General features: G+C 43.5%; 1 protein-coding gene across 35 annotated transcripts in view; it reads right to left on the bottom strand.

The window, feature by feature from the left end:
* Positions 1-27,497, bottom strand: part of DTNB (dystrobrevin beta) — a 384,446-nt gene that overhangs the window by 178,893 nt on the left and 178,056 nt on the right. The window lies entirely within an intron of this gene.

Genomic DNA, 27,497 nt, shown 5'->3' with positions numbered 1-27,497 from the left:
GGAAACCTTTGCCTTTATGGAAAACCACAAAAGGAGCACAAGCCAGAAGGACATGAAGTTCTGAATCCATCCTAGTAGAAGCAATCGCCACCAGAAAAGCCATCTTCATAGACAATAACAATAGTGACTAGACCTTTCAAGAATTGGAAACAAGAGGGTGAGAGAAAATGGAAAACCCATCACTGGTGAATGTAGCACAGAAATGGAAGCCAGGTGAACTCTCACGGAACTAATCAAAAGGCCTGATGATTTCAGGGGAAACAAATAGTCCAGCACATCTGCAACTGCCGTGAGATGGGGCGATATATGTTGAGATTGCACCCAGATCAAAAATCTCTTCCATTTTGTGGAGCATGTTGCTCTTTGTCTAGTGAATTATTTTCTGCTATTCACCAACATGTCTGAACCCCTCAGGAGCACAATTTCTCATGGGAATTCAACCAGAAATTATCTATGCTGTAAGATGGAGACATTGGAGGTTGGGATGGAGAATCTTGCCTTGGTTCTTAGACAGAAGATACTCCATCAGTGGTAAAGTTATCGGTGACCAGACAGAAAGCTGATATAGGTCCATGAACCAATATTTTCTTGGCCATACTGATGCAATAAGGATTAATATTGGTTTGTCTCTTTTCGGCTTCCTGAGTACCTTCAGAATAAGAGGAACTCAACCAGACATAGGAGATGAATGGACCATGGAAGAAGAAAGGCAGCTGTGATGGAACCCAGACAGTGGCCTGTCCTGGAGCAAAATATTATGCACTTGTTATTCAGGTTGGTTGCAAACAAGCCTATTGCTTGGTACCCCCTGTGGTGGAAGATCTGAAGCAGAACATCCTTCCTGACTGACCACTCATGAAAAGCCTTCAGGGAAACACTGAGATAAATGCATAAATTCCATAAAAGAATAGCTTCTTGGTACAGTTGAAGCTATTTTGCACCTCCCTGCTTGTTCAGATAGAACAAGATAGTGGTGTTCTATGTAAGAACTTGTACCACCTGGTTCCTGATGCTGGACAAACATTTTGCAGACCCGAAGAATAGTTTGGAGCTCTAATACGTTTATGTGGAGGTGAAACTTCCTGAGGTGACCAAAGAGGTTTTGTCTGTAGTTGGCTGAGATGGACTCCCCAAACTTTAATAGACAACTTTCCAGAATCATAGCTGGTTCTGGGGACAAAAATGGCACTTCTTTGTGCACATTGTTCGGGGTTCTAGCACCAGTTGAGAGACTGAAACACTCATGCAGGTACACAAAGCTGCATGCCCAAGGGGTGTCTAAAAGGATGATATACCAAATGGAGCCATACCTGTAGATAGCGAAGGTGAAATCTGGCATGCAGTTATGTACGTGCATGAGGCTACGTGGCCTGGAGCTGAAAGCAGGCATGCACTGATGTCAATGAGTTGGATTTGAGACTTCTGAAGGTTTAAATATATGTTGTGTTGGTATGTGGTGTCAAAGTCAATTTTTTTTATTATAATGCTGCTGTTAGGCAACTTCTTTCATAATAAAAGACGTAACTCAGTATTCTCAATCTGCTCTCAGCTTCATTAAGAGGCATCTCCATAGGTTCTTTCCAGTTCTATAAATACCACTGTCCTCAATTTTCCACCTAAAATCCCATTCACAGTGATAATGGTATAGGGGAAAAAAAAGTGTAAATATGAACATCTGGCTAAAAGATTTCTGCTTGCAGAATTCGGTCTTTACTACACACACTAAAGCCTTCCTAGTCCAGCTCTTTTCTTGGGGCCATTTAGACATTTTACTGAACATATTCTAATAAACTTGAAGATCCTTAAAATGGCACTCCATTTCCTTATGTAACCAAGATAGAAAAGCCATTTGTTCATGAAATCAGGAGTGTGCTGTAATCATGCACACAGTACTAACAGAAGTAATAAAAAGGCTGTCTTCAGAAGGATGCTCTAATACTGAAGCAGAAGCAGTCTGATGGAGTAAAAGAAAATGGCACCATGACTGTTAGTCCAGGGCAATCCCATTATTCTAAAACTTCTGATTAAAAGAAACTTACTTGAGTTCCCCCAACAAAGGAGACAATTGTGGGCATCTGCTATAGAGCAGAAGGAAAAGAGAACAAGAAAGAAAAAAATTCCTGGATCAAGTATCAAGGCCATCTAAGCTGAAGAATTCTATTCTCACAGGGAATTTTAACTATCCATGTATCTATTGGGTAACTTAAAGGACTTACCGGTATTCCGGAGTCCTTAGGAGGGGACGTGGCCTCTACCGGAAGAGGCGGGGCCTTTAAATCCCCAGGCACTTAAATCAGGATTTAAAGGGCCCGGGGCTGGGGCAATAGCAGCTGGGAGCCCCGGGCCCTTTAAATCATCCCCAGAGCTACCAGCTGCAGAGGCTGGGAGTCCCGGGGGTGATTTAAAGGGCCTGGGGCTCCAGCTGCTGCTACCGCAGCGGAGCCCCGGGCCCTTTAAATCACCATCGGAGGGGGCCCCAGCTTCTGGCAGAGCTTTAAAGGGCCCGCTGCTACCCCAGGGCTCCAGCAGTGGGGCTTGGGTGGCAATTTAAAGGGCCCCAGAGGGTAGCGGCAGTGGGAGCCCCGAGCCCTTTAAATCACCACCTGAGAGGGTAGCAGTGCTCCGGCGGCAAGTTAAAGGGCCTGGGGTGGTAGCGGCGGCCGAGCCCTTGGCCCTTTAAATCGCTGCCTGAGCCCCGCTGCCGCTACCCCAGGGCTCCGGCAGGCTCCGGGGACAATTTAAAGGGCCCGGGGTGGCAGCAGCTATCGGAGCCCCGGACCCTTCAAATCAGCCCTGCTGCCGGAGCCTGGGGAGACGGCAGTGGGGCTCCGACGGCTATTTTAAGGGCCAGGGCGGTAGCGGCTGCCACAGCTCCGGATCCTTTAACTAGCCGCCGGAGCCCCGCCACAGCTACCCCAGGGCTCTGGGGATGATTTAAAGGGCCCTGGGTGGTAGCTGCGGCAGGCGCCCCGGGCCCTTTAAATTGCCGCCCAAGCCCCTCCGCCACTTCCCCAGGGCTCTGGCAGCAATTTAAAGGGCCTGGGACTCAAGCCGCTGCTGGGAGCCCCAGGCCCTTTAAATTTCTGCCTGGGGAAGCCGATCTGCCCCAGTATGGCGCATCGGCTCTTGCCGGTACGCCTTACTGGGGCGTACCGGCTTACTTTCACCTCTGGGTAACACACATATCCAACAAGTATATTCAAAAAGGTTTCTAACTTCTAGAACTAGAAGTCACTTAATGATTCAGAAAGTACAGAGTCAAACCGGAGAAGCAGCTACCTTGAATTTCCTTCCAACTTATCACAAGAAAATAATTTAGGAAATGAACTTGTAAGCTCTTCAGAGCACGGACCAGGCCCTTCTATGTATTTGTGCACCACCTAGCACTGCGAGGTCATAAGAATTATTTCCATTCTAAACAGATTTGCAGAGACAGGGATAAACATCTCACAGAATGAAGCAGTATATAGGTATGAGATTTCAAGAAAGCCAATTTTTAGCAACGTATCCATTTACAGCACTTTCCTCATCAATGGTCTCTATCACCAAGTTCAGGAAACAGTTTCCCCACGGTTGCTGATATATTTTTGACTGCATATTTTATTGCAGTCAAAAATACATTAGTCTATTTTGTCAAAGGGATCTTTATTTTTCATGAATGTCGTAGTACTAAGTATGATTGCTGAATGCCCTAAATAAACTGTTTAGGGAACATTACAAAATTCAGTGTTTTCTAATCCTAATATTTATTTTATCTGTTCTTTTCATTTTGGTATGTATATTTATAATGTATCATCTTCATCTCTTCTGTCATCTGCTCATTTGTTTTTAAGGCTTCTCTCACTGTGGCAGCTGAACATACATCATACCAGCGTACGGGCACCTTACACCATTAAGCAAAGAAATAACCTCTTCAAAATAAGACTTGATTAAACCTTTGCTTCCTGCTAAAACATGCTGACATAGTAAGAGTCAATCAAAGGTAAGAATGACAAGCAGGAACCACATGGAACCTGCATGTGAAAACTCCTGGGGAAGAAAAGTTCTCTTTACAATCCTTTGGCCATCTCTGAGAGAGGGAAAAATGAACCCCACTGAAGGTCCTTCCCATTCGCCCTCACCAATTTCTCAAAACAAGTCAACACAATCTCACAGGTGATTAACTGCTATAATAATTAATTAAATATTAATTAATTAATAAAAATTAACAAGGATCCCTTTTTTTCGTCTTTGTCTACTGCCAAGAAGAGAGAGTCAGCTACAGATAACACTGTGTCTGTACTAAACACAAGTCTAAAAACAGACAGGTAGTATGGATCATAAGGTCCTGAAGACACTGAAGTTGCTTCAGCTTCACCTATTCTCAATAATCCTCCCTAAAAGTGAGAAGCTGAGATTGATCAGTAATTGTGTGTTAATGTCACTACCTGGTTCCCCACCATTTAAGGGTGGTGAAAGAAAGTGTGAATAATCTCCCTCAATAATAGGCCTAAAATCCTTGCAGGTCTTCAGTCAGCCTTGGGGACAAGAGTTCAGTATACAGGCAATGGATACAACTCTCTCAATACATCTAAGACTTCAATAAATAAGAGGAACTCAGCCTTAGTAATACCTTCACTGTGCTGGGCACCGTCAGCCCAGATTTGATGGATCTTTTCAGAAAAGCATATGGATTACAAAAAACCTACTCTAACACAACTAAGGCAAGCAGAATTTACCAGACTATCTTCCACTCTGAACAGTTCCCCTGTCTGAGACACTGCTGATCTGTAGCAAAGGAAAGGAATTACTTATTTGCCTCTGTCAGCACAGCGAAGAAAAGTAAAAATGATCTAAAATGTAACTGATCTGATTTGGAGCAAGTCTTCCATCGCTATCATTCAGTTTCCTCACTTGTTACTTCATTAGTATATACATCACCGTGATCTCTGAGGACAATGTGAAGGTAGAATGAAATGTAGGTGTCAATCTAACAGTGTTTGTAGACAAAAGGTTGTCACAATATTCACAAAACCATCAGCAAAATGGTTCAGTGATGAAGCAGAACAATCCATCAGTTACATCTGGAACTCAGAGCTACTGACCTCCGGGAGAGACAGAGGGGGGAATTAAGTAGGCCCCTCATCCTAAAGGAGCAAGGTGAGGCTGTGATTTCAGCCCGGAGTGGTCTGAAGTCTGTCCAGTGTAACGTGACATCTCAAATCTCCACTCCCATCCCACAGATAAGACCTAGAGTGTATTGTGACGTTGCACTCCATATGATTTTATGAAAATATGCTAATGAGCGTGAATATAATGTAATTGGAATATGCTTCATGCAAAAGGTCATTGGGAACTGGGTATCTGGGTGCTGGAGACAGGAACACTTCTTAAGTTGTTTTCAGTTAAGTCTGCAGCTTTGGAGAACATGGTTCAGACTTGGGTCTGTGTTTGCAGGAGGCTAGCGTGTCTGGCTCAGCAAGACAGAGTACTGAAGTCCCAAGCTGGCAGGGAAAAATGGAGAATCAGAGTTCCCAAAGAGTTTAGCAAATTCATATGTTGGCCCATCTATAATGAAGAGTCAAGAATCATGTGGAGCTGATAAAAAACTCATACAAGCTCTTTACTTGCAGTGTTTCTGATCTTGAACCAATCTGTTTCCAAGCTGCTCTATTGCTTATAGGCTTGCACATGAATGAATTTATCCTCAAACACCCCAGAGGCAGACAAATATTTCTCTCCCCACTTTTACAGATGTGGAACAGATGAATTCCCAAAGTTACACAAAGTCTGTGGCAAAGCTGGAAAAAAACCAGATCGGACTCCCAGTCCAGTATACAACACCATGAGGTGTTTTTGAAATTTATTAAATAAGGTGTTAACTGGAAAACTATTTAAATTGTGATGGAGTCTTACTTCAGAGCACTTCATGATTTACTTCACAGCAGTTCAGAAAGGGGTAACTCATTTTATTATAATTCACTGAACTGTTTGTACCTAACAATACTTACAATACTGATGCTATAGTCTTTTCAAACACTTCCCTCCAGTCTGCTGCCCCCCACCCCTCCGACCCCGGTAAGAAAAACACTGGTTGCAAAATATGATCTGATCACATTAAATCCTTAACAGAGTTAGAGTAACAATGTATCTTTACTTTGTAACTCTTAGAATTCCTCTGGGAGACTTATATGAATGATTGTGTGAAATCCCATCCCTTTCTAGTTTGATCTGCCAGCCATTTTCACAAAAGAACATAGCCATGACTGTTTCTCATATTTTATTACAGGAAGAATTATGGCAATGTGTTTTTACAGTAAACTAGAAAGAATAATGTGACTACTTCTGTGGGAGAGTCAAAAGGAACTTCCCCAAAGGCTAGGAATTAATTAAGCTCCAAATAACAAGGAACATCCCACTGTATGAGAGATAGTGTATAGCTATTCCAAGACAGAGAACATTCGTGTGCAGGCAACCACAATGGGAGATCCCCCTCAGTAGTATATCAATCCCACACATTTTTTTACGTTGTTAATTTTAAAAGTGCAGTTATATCAATGCAGTCACTAAACAGAAATCACAGAAATCACCAGTCAAGTCACTGTTCACATCAACACTTTGCTTGCCTTAACCTTAACCCACATACCAGAATAACCAAACACACACACACTGCAGTTGCACAAAGAATACTATCAATTCCAGCACAGAATCATGCACTAGCTGCAGACCCTAGTGAGCTGCAACCCAGTTCAGGATATGTCACCAGGGGCTCTAAGCCAGGGTTTGTGCTAGCAAAGGTTGGTGTAGACCCTCAGGGAGGCTGGCACATCTACTAATTAGTCCTCTTCTCACAATAGCTTTAGAAGACTATTAAAAGGTGAGAGAGCTTTCAGCAAAGGGGAAAATTGAAGATAGATTCTCATAGGTCTTCAGGGGAAACAATCTATAGGGCTATTATTAAATAACATTTAGATGAAAACTCCTTCAGGCCATTCCCTAACCAACAGTCTTACTTCTCCATTCTGTGCCTAAAGAGTTTAACAAATGCTGAAAATGCTTTCAGAAAAATGTGTGTTAAACCTGTCATCTACCCATTTGCTTTGAAACAGATTAACCTGGACATTAATAGGTCATAGTATACCTTTGAAAACACCGTTTGCTAACACAGAACTAGAAGGATAAATTTTCCTCTCCAACATTTCCTATCCTTGCATGTTTGTTATATTATTTAGGAGATAAATTTCTCATCATTAGCTACTGCATCGGCCCTTGTCTGCAGTATCTATTGCTAAGTAGGAGGAAGTGAACGTATGATTCTTCCTTTTTCTGTACAGCCTATTGTTTATATATATGAACAACATTATTTACTATTCCAATCTAAATACCGATTCTCTGCTTTCTTGCACACTACTGAATGAAAGGATAAACTAATTAGACTATAAGAACGGTTGAGATAGGTCTATTCTATACCAAGCACGGACAGAGGACAAAGAAAGAGAAGGAAAACCTATTTAAAAACTCAGTATTTCACAACCAAGAAAGAAGCTTGCCTCATACAGAGAAAGAGGAAGGTGGTGATATAGTCTTGCTTCCTGGAGCGAGTGGTCTTAGAATGAAGTGATCAAAGGCTCGATATCTAGTTGGCAGCCAGTATAAAGCGGAGTGCCGCAGGGGTCGGTCCTGGGGCCAGTTTTGTTCAACATCTTTATTAATGATCTGGACGATGGGATGGATTGCACTCTCAGAAAGTTCGCAGATGACACTAAGCTGGAGGGAGAGGTAGATACGTTGGAGGGTAGGGATAGGGTCCAGAGTGACCTAGACAAATTGGAGGATTGGGCCAAAATAAATCTAATGAGGTTCAACAAGGACAAGTTGAGCAAAGCCCAGAGGTAAGTGGGGAACATGGAGACCTGGGAGATGGGTCAGAAACAAGAGGGAGTGTGGGCTATATTGGCAGAGAGAAAGGAGGGTTAGGACAAAACTGGGAGGCAAGATCAAACCAGTATGTTAGATGCCTATATACAAATGCGAGAAGTATGGGTAATAAGCAGGAAGAACTGGAAGTGCTAATAAATAAATACAACTATGACATTGTTGGCATCTCTGAAACTTGGTGGGATAATACACATGATTGGAATGTTGGTGTGGATGGGTACAGGTTGCTCAGGAAGGATAGACAGGGGAAAAAGGGAGGAGGTGTTGCCTTATATATTAAAAATGTACACACTTGGACTGAGGTGGAGATGGACATAGGAGACGTAAGTGTTGAGAGTCTCTAGGTTAGGCTAAAAGGGGTAAAAAACAAGGGTGATGTCATGCTAGGAGTCTACTACAGGCCACCTAACCAGGTGGAAGAGGTGGATGAGTTTTTTTAAACAACTAACAAAATCATTCAAAGCCCAAGATTTGGTGCTGATGGGGGACTTCAACTATCCAAATATATGTTGGGAAAATAACACAGCGGGCCACAGACTATCCAACAAATTCTTGGACTGCATTGCAGACAACTTTTTATTTCAGAAAGTTGAAAAAGCTACTGGGGGGAAGCTGTTCTAGACTTGATTTTAACAAATAGGGAGGAACTCATTGAGAATTTGAAAGTAGAAGGCAGCTTGGGTGAAAGTGATCATGAAATCATAGAGTTTGCAATTCTAAGGAAGGATAGAAGGGAGAACAGCAAAATAGAGACAATAGATTTCAGGAAGGCAGATTTTGGTAAGCTCAGAGAGCTGGTAGGTAAGGTCCCATGGGAATCAAGACTGAGGGGAAAAACAACTGAGGAGAGTTGGCAGTTTTTCAAAGGGACACTATTAAGGGCCCAAAAGCAAGCTATTCCGCTGGTTACGAAAGATAGAAAATGTGGCAAAAGACCACCTTGGCTTAAGCACGAGATCTTGCATGATCTAAAAAATAAAAAGGAGTCGTATAAAAAATGGAAACTAGGATAGATTACAAAGGATGAATGTAGGCAAACAACACAGGAATGCAGGGGCAAGATTAGAAAGGCAAAGGCAAAAAATGAGCTCAAACTAGCTACAGGAATAAAGGGAAAGAAGAAGACTTTTTATCAATACATTAGAAGCAAGAGGAAGACCAAAGACAGGGTAGGCCCACTGCTCAGTGAAGAGGGAGAAACAGTAACAGGAAACTTGGAAATGGCAGAGATGTTTAATGACGTCTTTGTTTCGGTCTTCACCGAGAAGTCTGAAGGAATGCCTTACATAGTGAATGCTAATGGGAAGGGGGTAGGTTTAGCAGATAAAATACAAAAAGAACAAGTTAAAAAATCACTTAGAAAAGTTAGATGTCTGCAAGTCACCAGGGCCTGATGAAATGCATCCTAGAATAATCAAGGAGCTAATAGAGGAGGTATCTGAGCCTCTAGCTATTATCTTTGGAAAATCATGGGAGACGGGAGAGATTCCAGAAGACTAGAAAAGGGCAAATATAGTGCCCATCTATAAAAAGGGAAATAAAAACAACCCAGGAAACTACAGACCAGTTAGTTTAACTTCTGTGCCAGGGAAGATAATGGAGCAAGTAATTAAGGAAATCATCTGCAAACACTTGGAAGGTGGTAAGGTGATAGGGAATAGCCAGCATGCATTTGTAAAGAACAAATCGTGTCAAACCAATCTGATAGCTTTCTTTGATAGGATAACGAGTCTTGTGGATAAGGGAGAAGCTGTGGATGTGGTATACCTAGACTTTAGTAAGGCATTTGATACGGTCTCACATGATATTCTTATCAATAAACTAGGCAAATACAATTTAGATGGGGCTACTATAAGGTGGATGCAAAACTGACTGGATAACCGTACTCAGAGAGTTGTTATTAATGCTTCCCAATCCTGCTGGAAAGGCATAACAAGTGGGGTTCCACTTGGGTCTGTTTTGGGACTTCATTAACGACTTAGATATTGGCATAGAAAGTACGCTTATTAAGTTTGCAGATATACCAAACTGGGAGGGATTGCAACTGCTTTGGAGGATAGGATCATAATTCACAATGATCTGGACAAATTGGAGAAATGGTCTGAGGTAAACAGGATGAAGTTTAACAAAGACAAATGCAAAGTGCTCCACTTAGGAAGGAAAAATCAGTTTCACACATACAGAATGGGAAGAGACTGTCTAGGAAGGAGTACGGCAGAAAGGGATCTAGGGGTTATAGTGGACCACAAGCTAAATATGAGTCAACAGTGTGATGCTGTTGCAAAAAAAGCAAACATGATTCTGGGATGTATTAACAGGTGTGTTGTGAGCAAGACACGAGAAGACATCCTTCCGCTCTACTCTGCACTGGTTAGGCCTCAGCTGGAGTATTGTGTCCAGTTCTGGGCACCGCATTTCAAGAAAGATGTGGAGAAACTGGAGAGGGTCCAGAGAAGAGCAACAAGAATGATTAAAGGTCTTGAGAACATGACCTATGAAGGAAGGCTGAAAGAATTAGGTTTGTTTAGTTTGGAAAAGAGAAGACTGAGAGGGGACATGATAGCAGTTTTCAGGTATCTAAAAGGGTGTCATAAGGAGGAGGGAGAAAACTTGTTCACCTTAGCCTCTAAGGATAGAACAAGAAGCAATGGGCTTAAACTGCAGCAAGGGAGGTCTAGGTTGGACATTAGGAAAAAGTTCCTAACTGTCAGGGTGGTTAAACACTGGAATAAATTGCCTAGGGAGGTTGTGGAATCTCCATCTCTGGAGATATTTAAGAGTAGGTTAGATAAATGTCTATCAGGGATGGTCTAGACAGTATTTGGTCCTGCCATGAGGGCAGGGGACTGGACTCGATGACCTCTCGAGGTCCCTTCCAGTCCTAGAATCTATAAGTGCAGAGTCCTGCACTTCGGACAGAAGAATCCCAGGGACTGCTACAGGCTGGGCACCGACTGGCTAAGCAGCAGTTCCGCAGGGAGGGATAGCTCAGTGGTTTGAGCATTGGTCTGCTAAACCCTGGGTTGTGAGTTCAATCCTTGAGGGGGCCATTTAGGGATCTGGGGCAAAAATCTGTCTGGGGATTGGTCCTGCTTTGAACAGGGGGTTGGACTAGATGACCTCCTGAGGTCCCTTCCAACCCTGGTGTCTATGATTCAATATATACCTAGAAAAGGACCTGAGGATTACAGTGGACAAGAAGCTGGATATGAGTCAGCAGTGTGCCCTTGTTGCCAAGAAGGCGAACAGCATATTGGGCTGTATTAGTAGGACTATTGCCAGGAGATTGAGGGAAGTGATTATTCCCCTCTATTGGGGGAGTATTGCATCCAGTTTTGGTCCCCCCAAGACAGAAGGGATGTGGACAAATTGGAGGGAGTCCAGTGGAGGGCAACAAAAATGATTAGGGGGCTGGGGCACATGACTTAGAATCATAGAATCATAGAATATCAGAGTTGGAAGGGACCTCAAGAGGTCATCTAGTCCAACCCCCTGCTCAAACAGGACCAATTCCCAGCTAAATCATCCCAGCCAGGGCTTTGTCAAGCCGGGCCTTAAAAACCTCCAAGGAAGGAGACTCCACCACCTCCCTAGGTAACGCATTCCAGTGTTTCACCACCCTCCTAGTGAAATAGTTTTTCCTGATATCCAACCTGGACCTCCCCCACTGCAACTTGAGACCATTGTTCCTTGTTCTGTCGTCTGCCACCACTGAGAACAGCCGAGCTCCATCCTCTTTGGAACCCCCCTTCAGGTAGTTGAAGGCTGCTATCAAATCCCCCCTCATTCTTCTCTTCTGGAGACTAAACAATCCCAGTTCCCTCAGCCTCTCCTCATAAGTCATGTGCTCCAGACCCCTAATCATTTTTGTTGCCCTCCGCTGGACTCTTTCCAATTTTTCCACATCCTTCTTGTAGTGTGGGGCCCAAAACTGGACACAGTATTCCAGATGAGGCCTCACCAATGTCGAATAAAGGGGAACGATCACGTCCCTCGATCTGCTGGCAATGCCCCTACTTATACAGCCCAAAATGCCGTTAGCCTTCTTGGCAACAAGAGCACACTGTTGACTCATATCCAGCTTCTCGTCCACTGTGACCCCTAGGTCCTTTTCTGCAGAACTGCTACCTAGCCATTCGGTCCCTAGTCTGTAGCAGTGCATGGGATTCTTCCGTCCTAAGTGCAGGACTCTGCACTTGTCCTTGTTGAACCTCATCAGGTTTTTTTCGGCCCAATCTTCTAATTTGTCTAGTGAGGAGAGGCTGAGGGAACTGGGGTTATTTAGTCTGCAGAAGAGAACAGTGAGGGGGGATTTGATCGCAGCCTTCAACTTCCTGAAGGGGGGTTCCAAAGAGGATGGAGCTCAGCTGTTCTCAGTGGTACCAGGTCACAGAACAAGGAGTAATAGTCTCAAGTTGCAGTGGGGGAGGTCTAGGTTGGATATTAGGAAAAACTTTTTCACTAGGAGGGTGGTGAAGCACTGGAATGGGTTACCTAGGGAGGTGGTGGAATCTCCTTCTTTAGAGGTTTTTAAGGTCAGGCTTGACAAAGCCCTGGCTGGGATGATTTAGTTGGGGATTGGTCCTGCTTTGAGCAGGGGATTTGACTAGATACCTCCTGAGGTCTCTTCCAACCCTAATCTTCTATGATTCTATGAACTGCGGTGGGTTTGTAGGCAGAGATGAGGATGGAAGAGCCACCACCACCAGAGGGCACACCCGCTGACCAGGGCTAATTCCCAAAACTGCCAACAGGAGGCGCCCGTGTGGTGAGTGACCGTGTGACAGGATTCAAAACCTCCCTCAAAAATAAAATTATATTTCCCCCTTTAAAAATGATGGTCCTTCTCTTGTTTTTAAAAGGCTTGGTCTTTTTTGGCTCTCCCACCCCTTTAAAATATACATTTATTAGAAATATAGGACTAGGTCCTCAGCTGTACTTACAGCCTTGTTACACTGCAAGGGAATCAGCAGGTAGCAACCTCTGGACATGGCAAAAAGTGGGGGAGATGGAACAGGAGTGCAGCCGCACTCCAGCTATCCCTTGCTGGCAATTCAGCAACTAGGGCAACCATCTTTGCTTCCCCTTTGAATCCTGCACCAAGAAGAGCTCAGCTAGACCTGAGGATCCAGCCCATCTGGTTCTGATTTTTCTCACTGCAGGAGAGAATAGAGCAAATGTTTAGATGTCCTGAATAATCATATCACAGCTGAAGAAACCTCAGCTGCAGCTCTCCTGGTCTCCACATGAGAGGGGGCTTCTATATACACTTGTCAGGGAGCCATATGTGATAAACTATTTAAACAGCTTTCTGATATGCTCCAAGAATTAGTATGGATGCACTAAAACTGTGTTAGACCTGTGCTTAAATAATTTTCTGAGGTAGGAGCTTAGGTTAGAAAACTTTTCTTTAAAAACCCCAACAACACATCATCTTACACAGTTTTGCCCCATTAGTATAACAATGGCATTGTTGAGTTTTAGATTTATTGTTTCTTCATTACTCCCAGTTTAGCTTTCTTCAGTTTACAAGAAAGAACTTGGTTATTCTGTCTGATGTTCAAATCTAACCTGGAATCTAAAACAAGATGGATTCTTTCTTTCTTGTGCATCACCACCAAAGATACTGAAGACCAAATTCTACCCTCAGTTACACTGGCATAACTCTATTTTCCTCAGTGGAATTATGCAGGTATAAATGGTAGGAGGATTTGGCTCTCCAATTTGAAGTTAACGATTCTGTTGATGATGCATGACCCATAACATAATCTGACCCACTTTCCCACAGATCTGGTGGCTCTGCAGAGCTAACATTTATTTTAGTTACAGAAGTGAGCAGATGTGACTCTAAATGCATCCAAGGATCAGTTCTGAATAAGAAGGAACCATTTTTATACAGTCGCCTTTCAGAGTAGAACTACATGGTTTCCACGCAAGTGCAGACAGCGCCTCAGAGCATCTGAAGATTCAAATCAATTCCCATTTCATCTCTGCTCTATTTAGGTCCTTATTTTAGCTCATGGGGACCCCAGGAGAGCTGCTGCTCAGGTTTCAGTATTGAGTTTTGATGTCACCATTCAGATCCTCTAAAGATTTATCAAAATCCTCCAGCAAAGAGTGGGAAATTGGTACCTGATATTTCTAGCATAAAATAAAATAGAGGGCTGTCTTTATTTATAGTCAAGAAGAAAAAGGGTACACTTTTTATCCTTCGCAGTTCACCTTTAAAATGAAATTCAAGCCATATATATATATATATATATATATATATTCTGACGTACCATGCCACAGTTTTACAGCAAGTTAAGAACTGCATTTGAGGAAGGAAATCCAATGTAAACCTATAATTCTACTTATAATCAATGCTTATGGTTGAGGGCCAATTTTTATAGTATTGCAAGGGAAACAGAAACAAAAAAGATCTTTAACTAAGTAAGATCCTAAAACAAACTTTGTTTTCCTAACTTCCTCTTCATAGGTTCCCCATTCTGCAAATGCTTCTATTCATTTTAAAACAGGCAAAAGAGAGTAGGAGAGGGAAGAAGCATACTGTGGTTTTTCAACCGTTTTTTTTATTTTAAAGTGAATTTATTTTTGGTAGAAGATATCCAATAACAGAGCTCTGGAGACTCAAATCCTTTGTTTATCCACAGAACAGGCAAAGCACAGGAAGTGGCCAGGCAAATTATCCTGTTACCAGCTCAGATATGTCTAAATGACGTTCTGGAGAAATCAACTCTAGGGATGAAAAGAGACATCAGTTTCTATGGATTATTCAATATTCAAGTTCTCTGATGAGCATGCCAACAAGGAGATCAGTAGTACCAAGCTGCCGTTATAACATATGGACCTATGGCCACTAATTCGTTTCAGGTGGTTCAAACAACCTTCAAATATGAAGCCTTTTGGCTATTGAAATAGCAAAGACCTAGAAATAAAAGGCTCCGTAGTTCTTTACCAGCTCCATAAGTACCCAGTCTCCAATTTTTTTAACTTCTGTGAACAATGATTATACGGTTATTATAATAATTGATACAACTATTATTCCAGGAAGGCAGAGGGCATTTTTATTTTGCTTTTCGAGTACAAGTGTTAGTATGACAGTCAGCAATTCTTCATTGTATAATACTACTTTCTGACAGTATATTTATGAGAAGGAATGGAGAGTTTTAAATAATTGCTCATACTTTCCCAAGGTGAGCACCAAAAGAAAAAGTAACTGTTATGCCGAGCCAACAATCTGTTCCCCCAAAAAGGGGAGGTTACAACAACCATAGTGTAAAAATTGGTGACAACCCTTCTATTCCACTGCAAACCAAGTGAGCTACTTTTAAAATGTTTTATGATAGTTTGCATAGTTATGACCCAGTTCAGATTCATTGGTAGTTGCAGTTTTGGCCTGTTTCTTGTTACAAATGATGGGGAAACTGCTAATGGCCTGTGCTTAAACTACTCAATGGGGGGTTTTGATTGGTGTGGATTAGGGTTGGGAAATGCTGCCTTCCTAAATCATTTCTGAAGTAACTTCCCCCAAATCTAGTATGGAGCTTGTATCTGTTTTTGATTCCTATCTAATTTTCTACTCTTACTAATTAACAACCCAGTCAAAAGCTCTCTTGAGGAATGGGGGAGAGGGAGCAGGAAAACTTAATGTGTAATCCAACAATTTGGGTTAAATGTATAAGCCAACAATAGCAGACTGAATGTTTGCCAAAGGAGTTTTTTTTAATCATCATCTTTGGCTAGTGTAATATTTTTACTACTTAATCATTCATTGCTAATGGCAGGATAACAGCCTGTCACTCAACCTGATATTGCATTACCACCTGTCACTGGAAAAATAGCAAAGGGTTTTAACATTATTTTTATTTTTCAAACTAGCTAAGCTACAAATATCTGGCTGAATGAATGACTAGATACCCTAAACTGTCCTCCAGATTACTGAGACTACTGGGCAATGAAAATAGATTATTTGTGCTCCTGATAAAATCATCAGCAGACAAGTAAAATAAAAATGCTAAAAAGTGAAAAATCAATTGAAAATCTAACAGTGCATTATAATTAATTTGTTCAAGTTTTATAAAAGGACAAGTTCCCCAGTCTCCTGGGAAACACTTACATGAAAACTCAGCTTCATATAGTGACTACTTGAAAATACACACAATGTATATCTGAATGATTTTAATATGAATTAATTATTAATCACTTCTATTATAGAATACAATTTATTTGTATACAGTATCTTGACTATAAAACATTAGGGAACATTTTACTGCCAGTTAGAGTCTTTTACTTATAAGTAGGAATAATATTTAATACTGTTAGTTACTGACATAATAAATCCAATGAGTTCATTAACACATCTCTGCATTCATTCCCAGTAAAGTGGAACGTTCATATTACCTGGCATGAGAAAATGCCATTGACAACTCTGCTACTTTCTACTAATGCCATATTTTGCATGAATAATCTAATCATAATAATTCTGATTGTAAACAGGATACACAGTTATATTTTACTTCCTCAAGACTTAATTCTTGAATCATTTTAGGAAGGTCTAACAAAGATGGAAACTTAACCATTCAGTAAGTTACCAATTACAGTCTGTTCAATAATACATCCCATGCAATGTCCCTACATGAGCTGTTATTGCAATCTGTTTGCAATAGACAGAAACAAATAAAACCTAACAGCATGGTCATGCTACAGCTCTGTTAATGGCATCATTCTCACTAGTCTGTAATGTTAACTACAAATAATCACATACAAGGGTTACATTTTAAAACCGTATTCAGAGAAGTTAACTCTGCCTTAACAATGAGCTCTTGCATCCTTACGGCATGCAAAGATCCTACTAGCCCTTTTAAGCTAAAGCAACAAAACAGAAAGGGAAGCAAACACGCCAAACCTTTGCGCTCTGTAGCAAATGTCTCTTCCTTTCTCTACTGAATAAGCATCCTAATGCACTACACACTGCTGTTGTCTCTAAGGAAACAGAACTGTCACATGACCAAGGATCTCCTGTTCACAAGGTATTTCATTCTACAAAATATTTTTAAGCAAGATAAGGCCCTGCTAACAGCTCATTACAATGTAACTACATGGCTAAAGATTTTTATCAATCTAAAATATTTGAATGCCATCAAGGATGAAAAGCAATACAAAAACATAGCCTTTGTCTTATTAGCCAGAATCAGCACAGATAGCAGCAGGTACAAATGTAAAGTTTTTTTCCCCAATAAATCCAAATCATACCACATACTCAAATTTATGCATCCTTCAACTTAAACAAATTAGGAATAAAGTTCAAAATTTACACTTCAACAATATGTTATTTTTTCACAGGAAATATAGACATGAGATGGAAAAGACAGGCTGGGAAGTTCCATGTTGATATGCAGAAAGTGCTGGCTTCTATTGGGAGAGTACTTTCACCCCCGATTCTCAGCAGGACTGCTCTTTAATTAAAGGCTGGCTAAGATAGTCACAGCATGAGCTACCTGAACATAACAAAAATATTGAAAAAAGGAGAACAAACTACACAAAGTTCTAGATACTCAAATTATTGACATTTGGGTCTTCACTGTCCTCAGTGATTCAGACTTTTTCACATTTCAAGGAGATGACATAACTGCAGCGGCAGCAGAAGAAAATCTAACACCTTAATATTTACAGCATTAGTAAACTATCTTCCACATGTAAACAGCTAAAAAGATCCACCCATATATTTTCCTCAGAGTGGAGGAGCTGCTGGTTCTTATTTCTAACAAAACTCAGATTCAGAAGCGTAGAGTGAGGAGTAAAAGAGAGAAAAGGATGTGAGAAAGCAAGAGAGATGCAAGACCAAGGGAGGAGTGGAAAGAAAATCAGAAGGAATGATTCAGAATGTCAGTATAGAGCTGCCACTAAAGCTACACTGTGTCTAGAGAAGCACTTAATTAAACTCATGTACACAAAATAATATGAAAATTAATATGTATTGTACATTACTGGTATAAACAGGTTAACACTTGACTCCATCTAGACATTTATTTCAGTCACATAAAAATGGAAAAACTAAATGAAATAGAGAATGTCAAAGGTTATAGGCAAGTCTATGCTACTACCACCAAAAATAAAATATAGTAACTACTTTTTTGGAGATACTAGAAGAAACGATGTTTAGTGTCCCCCTCTTCTGACTGTAGTAGAATGAAAATACAGTAGAATTCAGAGTTATGAACACTAGAGTTACGAACTGACCAATCAATCACACACCTCATTTGGAACTGGAAGTACACAATCCGGCAGCAGCACAGGACCCCCCCCCCCCCCCCAAAAAGGGAAATTTCTTCTGCATAGTAAAGCTTCAAAGTTGTATTAAGTCAATGTTCAGTTGTAAAATTTTGAAAGAAGAACCATAACGTTTTGTTCAGCGTAACGAACATCTCAGAGTTATGAACAACCTCCACTCTCGAGGTGTTCATAGCTCTGAGATTCTACTCTATTTCCACTACTTTGCTAGCGCACAATATGGTGCTATACATGTTCCAAAATTTGTTTGTAGATATATTTCATTTCAAGTCCGTTGAAATCATATTTGGCAAAAAAGGAAAGGGTAAAAAATTAGTAGAAAAATGTGGTATTTTAATTGTGCAAGCTACAGAAAATGTAGTATTTGTATGTATATATCTAGATCTCTATAGATATATGCATATAAAGTTATAAACACTTAATATAAGGGTGCCCCCATAGGGGCACACCTATTTTCAGCACCAAACCTGGATTTGTTGGCGGGTTACAATGGGTTATATGTATAATGAAGGATATATAGAACAACTTAGTACCGCCTACTTAATTTTGCTGGATAATGCCATAATATTCTTCCGCTGAAGTCAAGAAGGAACTTATGCAAATAGCTATAAATGCACACATGTGCGCACTCTCAGAACTGCAAATAAATATTAAACCAATATAAACTGATTTCTCTTCAGTGGAAAATTTGGTCTTCCTTCTAGATCAGATTAGGTTGCCAACTTTCTAATCGCACAAAACCAAATATCCTTGCCCCTTCCCCGAGGCCCTGTCCCCCCGCTTACTCCATCCCCCCTCCCTCTGTAGCTCACTCTCCCCCACCCTCACTCACTCATTTTCAACTGGCTGGACCAGGGGGTTGGGGCACAGGCGGGGATGAGGGTGCTGTCTGGCGGTGCAGGCTCCGGGGTGGGACCACGGATGGGGGGGTTGGGGTGCAGGAGGGGGCTCCAGGCTGGGGAGGTGGGGCTGAGGGGTTCAGGGTGCAGGAGGGGGCTCTGGGCAGGGGGCTGTGGTGCAGGGGGGAGGTGGAGGGTCTGGCTGGGGGGATGGGATCTGGGGTGGGGACAGGGATGAGAGGTTTGGGGTACAGAAAGGAGCTCTGGGCAGGGGGTTGTGGTACAGGGGGGGAGGTAGAGGGCTCTGGCTGGGGGGGTGAGCTCTGGGGTAGGGCCGGGGATGAGGGGTTTGGGGTGCAGGAGGGGGCTCTGGGCTGGGGCCAAGGGATTCAGAGTGCAGGAGAGGGTTCTGAGCTGGGGCAGGGGTGCGGGCTTCGGGAAGGAGTTTAAGTGCGGGATGGGGCTCAGGGCTGGGACAGAGGGTTGGGGAGTGGGCTCTGGGAGGGAGTTTGGGTGTGGGACGGGGGCTCAGGGCTGGGGCAGGGGGTTGGGGTGCAGGAGGGGGCTCAGGGCTGAGGCAGGGGGATGGGGTGTGGGCTCCAGGAGGGAGTTTGGGTGTGGGAGGGGGCTCAGGTCTGGGGCAGGGGGTTGGAGTGCAGGAGGGGGTGAGGGGTGCAGACTCCAGGCTGCGCTTACCTCAGGTAGCTCCCAGAAACGGCCAGCATGTCTATCAGCTCCTACGTGGCGGCCAGACAGCTCTGCGTACTGCCCCCGTCTGCAGTCACCGCCCCGCAGCTCCCATTGGCCACCGTTCCCAGCCAATGAAAGTTGCAAAGTTGGTGCTCAGGGCGGGGGCAGCACGTGGAGCCCTTCTGGCTGCAGGGACATGTTGCTGCTTCCGGGGAGCCGCGTAGAGCCAGGTAGGGAGCCTGCCAGCCCACACCAACCAGACTTTTAACAGTCCAGTCAGCACCGGACACCTGACAACCCTAGGTCAGATTCAGTATGACATGCTGATGATACAGCAGCTATATAACAACTGATAACCTAACATCAGCTGCTTAACCACTGAAAGGTAAACTTAAGAACATTGAAGGGCTCCAACAATCTTTAGATGCTGTAATAAAATTATTTTAAATATTTAAATGTGTTGAATTTACAGGACACATTAAAGCTAGACTAAGATGCAATTTTATTGAATTTGCTAAGAGAAACACTCACCATTTCATTAAAATGCAGATCATAGTCTAAATATTTTAAGACCTCAAAGGTTTTTTGGCAACTATTACAAAGAATTGCCAACTAGACACATCACATCAAAAATTCACATCTGATGTGTTAGATTTGTGATGTGCCAAAATATAATTTATCTGGTGAATATTAATTTATATTCATTAATAAGCAAAACTGAAATATACTGGCTTTGACTCTAGGTCCATTGTACTACAATTCTTCATCACTAGACTAGTCAGAATAGCTTAAACTCAAGATTTGTTTTAAACTGGGCCAGTTTACTTTCTGTACCCCCATGGGAATCCAATCTAGGCTGCATTACTGAAAGAAAAAAGATGACAGTCTAGTCTAGTGGAAATCTAAGCAACATCAATCACTTCAATTACATAGATATGTATCTTTCTGTGTTGTACAATCAGCACCTACAAATATCGTGACAATTCTGAAATCAAGTGATGCAATCTTAACACCCTCTCCTGGGACAAGTTACTAGCAAACTAGCATTATTCTCTGCAATGAGGCAGTTTGGAGAGAGTGGGGGAGCCAGAAGAGGGTGCTGAACTTTCTTGTGTTCCTCCAACTACCAAAAAGTCCCTCTTTGAGTCACTGATTGTCTTCAGATTTTATCCTTGAATCTCTTCAAGTTAGTCTATTATAGAAACTTCAATCTACTCCTTTACTTCCTAATCCCTTCATTCTTAAAGTCCTCCATATTTCCCTTTCCCCTAACTACATATAAATTAATGTGCAAGAATGCTTCTGGCAACTTTTACTGAGCAAATTAAAAAGGTTGGAGATGGCTTCTTTCATAGAAACTATTAAAAATGTATGTATTCCCTGGTATTTTCTGTCAAGAAAATGTGCACGTAAAGATTGTAATACACTGGCAAGATTTAATAAAGAGTACTCGTATTATCAGGCCAGCCAACAAAGGTCAAGACAGAGATTACTAATACTTTGTTTGTAGAAGGAATCCCCCCCATACACATTAAAGCATACTGTCATTAGACCCAACCTCTGGAATCTGCCTCAGGCCCTGTTGCAATAATTGGGCCTACAAATTTACCCTAATTGTGAGCTGAAGTATAAAATGTGAGTGTAAGTTCACAAAAGTCACAATAACCCTTAACAACAAATCTTGATGAGAAAAGATGCAGAAGACACAGCAAAACTAAATTAGTCCAAACAACAAAGCCTATAATATAACTCAAGGACTGTGTTAACATCATGCCCGGTAAACAAGAAAAGCGTGAGACTGGAAATCAATGAAGTCAAGCCTGACCTTAAAAACCCCTAAGGAAGGAGATTCCACCACCTCCCTAGGGAACCCATTCCAGTGCTTCACCACCCTCCTAGTGAAAAAGTTTTTCCTAATATCCAACCTAAACCTCCCCCACTGCAACTTGAGACCATTGCTCCTTGTTCTGTCATCTGCTACCACTGAGAACAGTCTAGATCCATCCTCTTTGGAACCCCCTTTCAGGTAGTTGAAAGCAGCTATCAAATCCCCCCTCATTCTTCTCTTCTGCCAACTAAACAATCCCAGTTCCCTCAGCCTCTCCTCATAAGTCATGTGCTCCAGCCCCCTAATCATTTTTGTTGCTCTCCGCTGGACTCTTTCCAATTTTTCCACATCCTTCTTGTAGTGTGGGGCCCAAAACTGGACACAGTACTCCAGATGAAGCCTCACCAATGTCGAATAGAGGGAAACGATCACGTCCCTTGATCTGCTGGCAATGCCCCTACTTATACAGCCCAAAATGCTGTTTGCCATCTTGGCAACAAGGGCACACTGTTGACTCATATCCAGCTTCTCGTCCACTGTAACCCCTAGGTCCTTTTCTGCAGAACTGCTGCCTAGCCAAACCATCAAAATTGGTGTGTCGGATATTAGGCCTAATTGGTGGACAAAATAACGAGGGCCTTGTCTATTCAAAGCAACTCTCTCTCGGGGTTCTTAAATTTTTTTTACAAGGATAATTAGCAGAGGGAAAAGCTGCAACTACTGTAACACTGTCTGACTGAAAGATGTAAAAGGGGAAGAAGCAAGCTTCACCCATCCTGGGCTGCCAACCTCACCATCTCTGTCCTAAACCTGAAAAATCTCCTGACCAGACTGGGCCAGAGAAAGGGAGTTAAATGACATTGCCACCTCCACCAGCTCTGGCTAAGTCTCAAACAAACACCACCTGGAATCTGAGTCTTTGTTTTCCCCACCCCCAGCTGTCCTTTCCTTACTCCACCTAATTTCTTCTCTTTCAGATCTCTCTTCTTTTGCCTTCTGTATAATAAGTCTGGCTTATCTGGCCAAGACTGCATATTTTGCCACACTGCTGAGAGCCTGTGAGGCAACTAAAAGCAATGCCCTAAACAACCCACTGCTGATACAAGTTTCCCAGCTGTCAGAATGGCTGGGCCTGTGTTTTGCCAACAGTGAAGTTGCAAGTGAAAGTCAACACCAGAGATAGAAGCTGCATTTTCTGTCTTTATTGTTCTTTTTTTCTCCCTTTATGTGTGTTGTTCTTCTGAGGAAACAGGATAAGACTTTAACAACAGCAATAACAACAGCTCCATCCCATCTCTAACTCCCCCCCCCCACCCCCGCCAAAAGGCTAGTTACAACCATCTTTAATACCCTCTAAAAGATTGTCAAACAAAGGGTGTTTTCCTTCTAAAAGCTCTCTCCAGCTAGAGGAAAAGGGAACAAGGGTTTTTGTTAAAAGTCTTACTAAATATTTTACACTTCAAATGCTTTAACTGTTTTTCCTTCTTTTCTGCATCTTTAATAAAAAGACTAAACAGGATTTTTAATGGTGTATTTGCCATGCTACCAAGCAGGCTGAGATTTCTATATATCAAACCTGAACCTTGTTTAAAACTGTTTAATGTTGAACAGTGACTGGGTTATATTAACACCCTTTGGCCCCTATATGCCATCTAAATTAATAAAACAGGCCTTATTGAGATGCTTGCAAAAGATGCCTTCAAAACATATCTGTTCATATCCAATATACCGGATCCATCAAAAAGTAGCTTCAGGCCAGGATGAGGTACAGAAACAGCATTTGTAGTGCTGATCTCTTATCCCTGGATAAAGAGCAAACATCCATTTTCTTGCTCTGGGACCTCACTACAGCAACTTGACAACGTCAGAGGATACTATTTTCCTGAAAAGGAGGCGAACAATGGTCCAGAGAAATGCTGTGAATGTATTTGAATCTCATTCTCCAGGACCACACTTACAAGGTAGAAATGAGAAACTGCACCTCTAGCACCAGACCTTTTCCTTCAGGAGCGCCACAAGGATCTGTTCTTTTGATTGTCCTAGTCAATATTTACCATGTGCATTATCCTTGATGACTATTGTATTCACTTTATGAATGCTATCTGTACGTGTATTGTTGTGGGCTAGGACTGTATTTTACTCCATGGGGGAGGGCGACAGTAGCCCCTCCAGGAACTAAATAACACTGGGTTTCAGAGGGGGAGGGAGGGTGTAATTACTTCTGGGGCAGGTAAGGACAGCTCCAGAGAAGTACCATCCCTAAGGAGAAAGGCATAAACTGGTTCAGATCGGGAGGCCAAAGGAGATAAAGAAAGGATTTTTGGTATAAAAGGCGGAGTTTAACCTGAGTGAGCAGCCTTCATTTTGATCCATCAAGGGGGAAGGCAGGGTGGGGCATCTCTGAGAAAGGGTTGGCAGCCCTGGAATCTACCAGCTTCTCCATAGGACTGATAAGCTTAAAAATGTATTTAGACCTTTTATTGTTTTACTGAAATGTAGGGTGCGGCCCGAAGAGATTATGTCAAGCATCCAATGGTCCGAGCTTAGCCGTGACCAGGCTGACTAGAAGAGGCGCAGGTGGTTGAGGAAAGAATAGGAAGGTGAATCCTGGGATGTGACTGGGGCACTGTCCTCGAGTGCATCCTCAAAATGCCTGTCTCTGGCTTCCCTGGTGTCTTAAAGGGCCAGGTTGAGCAGGCAAACAAGGGGCGTTGTCGTTAAACCCCTTGTGTCTGTCCTTTTTGACTACAGGCCCCCAGGACCTAGGCGGAGGAGGTGGAGGAGACGGAGGACAGAGCTGCTTCCTAGCCTGCTGAGGAGGGCCCAGGGAGCAGAGGGTGGCGCGGGAGTCTTTAAGGCCATGCAGCCTTGCATCCGTGACCTTGGAGAAGAGCCCCGCTTCCTCAAACGGGAGGTCCAGGAGAGTGGACTGCATCTCCCGGGATAACCCTGAGGACTGCAGCCAAGAGCTGCACCTCATTACCACCGCAGAGGCAACAATCCTGGCCGCCCACTCCACTGTATCCCGGGCCATCTGGAGGGCACCTTTCGCCACTGCTTTGCCCTCCTCCACTAAAGCAGCGAACTCCTGGGCGCTGTCCTTTGAGAGGGCCTCCTTGAATTTACCAAGGGAGGCCCGCAGATTAAAATTGTACCTGCCTAACTGGGCTTGGTTAGACATCTGAAATTGCAGACTGGCCATCAAATAAATCTTTCTGCCAAAAAAATTCAGTCTCTTGGCATCTGGCCCTGCCTGTCCTTCTCGTTAACTGCAGATACAACCAGCGACCCAGCTGGTGGGTGCTTATAGAGGCATTCAAACCCCTTTGTGGGGATGTAGTACTTGTTTTCCTTTTTAGAAGTGGGTGGAATGGAAGAGGTGGCCTGCCACCGCGTTTTTGCAATTTTAAGGACCCCTAGGTGGACAGGCAGTGCCATACGGGCCAGGGTGGTGGAAGATATGACAATGAAAAGGTCATCTGTTTGCTCCGCCAACTCCTCAATTTCCAGGTTTAAGTTGGCAGCCACCCTTTTAAGGACAGCCTGGTGCTCTTTAAAGCCGTCGGGGGGGGACGGCCAGTCTGGGGGCTGGTCCCCACTTAGTCCGGACTTCGGACTAAGGTACGCAAATTCAGTTACGTTAATAACGTAGCTGAATTCGAAGTACCTTAGTCCGGACTTACCGCGGTCCAGACGCGGCCGGAAGTCTCCCCCCGTCGACGCCGCGTACTCCTCTCGGCGAGCTGGAGTACCGGTGCCGACTGTGAGCACTTCCGGGATCGATCCGGGATCGATTTATCGCGTCTTAACCAGACGCGATAAACCGATCCCAGAACATCGATGGCGTGCCGCCGGACCAGCCGGTAAGTGAAGACAAGGCCTGGGAGGGCCCCGCCACCGCTTTGTCTAGTGATGAAGATGACGAGTGCATTGTAGGGGGAGGGGCGAGTGTCCCTTCCCATTCTGGGGATGGCTCCTTAGACATTGGAGCCTGTTGGTAAATCCGAGCCATGCTCCGACGCCGGTATGGGCGGGGCTGAGGGTAGTTTGTCCGAGATGGCCAGAGAGGAGTGGTGGGAGTATGGAACCGACATCATCAGCAGGACCCAAGGGTTCCAACAAGGCTATTGAGCAGGCCACTGCCACAGATGCCGTGCCAGTCTAGCAGGTCGACAGTGATTCACACTTCCTAAACTCCGGCTCGGACTCAGATCATTCCCCTTCCGGTGACCAAGGCGGGGCTGTGGAAGAGTACAGAGACTGGTGCCTTGATTCCAGCATTCCATACCTCGAAGGAGAGCGTGGTGCCGTGGACCTGGGTTCTCTGGCCAGAGACTGAGGTTGTGGGGCCAGGGTCCTAGGCTGTGGGGATGGGGACAGGGACATACACCTGCGATTCAGGGACCGATGGTGCTCCACTGCCCTTTGGGGCAGTCCTATGGCAGGCTTGCCCTTGGATTGCAAAGCCTTAACCAAGTCCGGCACCTGGTGCAGCATCTATGGTGTCAGCAGGCCCACAAGATCTTTGGTGGCCTGGGCCACTTCAGGCGACGAAGTGGCTAGGAGGAGCTGGGATCCCCTGCCGCTTCCGGGAGTCGGAGGCAGATCCCTGGCTGGGCTAGGGGGTCTGACCGTAGCAGTACCCCCTTGAAGCTCTGGGTGGGCACATGGCCTGAACTAGGTCCTTTTCCCAAAGCCCCCTTCTCCTCCTTAGATGGTGCCAGGGAGCCCCTTTTCTTCTGCCACTTAATTAAAGTGAAGTGAAAAAACAGATTGACAGAGCCAGACGAGTACCCAGAAGTCACCTCCTACAAGACAGGCCCAACAAAGAAAATAACAGAACACCACTAGCTGTCACCTTCAGCCCCCAACTAAAACCTCTCCAGCGCATCATCAGAGATCTACAACCTATCCTGAAAGATGATCCTTTACTCTCACAGATCTTGGGAGACAGACCTGTCCTCACTTACAGACAATCCCCCAACCTAAAGCAAATACTCACCAGCAACCACACATCACTGAACAAAACCACTAACCCAGGAACCTATCCTTGTAACAAACCCCGATGCCAACTCTGTCCACATATCTATTCAAGTGACATCATCATAGGACCTAATCACATCAGCCATACCATCAGGGGCTTGTTCACCTGCACATCTACCAATGTGATATATGCCATCATGTGCCAGCAATGCCCCTCTGCCATGTACATTGGCCAAACCGGACAGTCTCTACGCAAAAGAATTAATGGACACAAATCTGACATCAGGAATCATAATACTCAAAAACCAGTGGGAGAACACTTTAACCTGTCTGGTCATTCAGTGACAGACCTGCGGGTGGCTATATTACAACAGAAAAACTTCAAAAACAGACTCCAACGAGAGACTGCTGAGCTAGAATTGATATGCAAACTAGACACAATCAACTCCGGTTTGAATAAGGACTGGGAATGGCTGAGCCATTACAAACATTGAATCTATCTCCCCTTGTAAGTATTCTCACACTTCTTATCAAACTGTCTGTACTGGGCTAGCTTGATTATCACTTCAGAAGTTTTTTTTCTCTTAATTAATTGGCCTCTCAGAGTTGGTAAGACAACTCCCACCTGTTCATGCTCTCTGTATGTGTGTATATATATCTCCTCAATATATGTTCCATTCTATATGCATCCGAAGAAGTGGGCTGTAGTCCACGAAAGCTTATGCTCTAATAAATTTGTTAGTCTCTAAGGTGCCACAAGTACTCCTGTTCTTCTTTTTGCGGATACAGACTAACACGGCTGCTACTCTGAATACTAACTTTGGGTTTAGTTGGGCCAAAGATGCCATTGGACATCTCGCAATATAGGTAAGTTATACGACATAAATTGTACCTGATCATGGAAACAAAAACAAAAAAATGTGGAGAGATGGAAAAACAACTACTTG

The sequence above is a fragment of the Chrysemys picta genome, chromosome 3 (assembly GCF_011386835.1).
Source record: "Chrysemys picta bellii isolate R12L10 chromosome 3, ASM1138683v2, whole genome shotgun sequence".
NCBI lineage: Eukaryota > Metazoa > Chordata > Testudines > Emydidae > Chrysemys > Chrysemys picta.
This window is presented reverse-complemented; position numbering and strand designations above follow the sequence as displayed.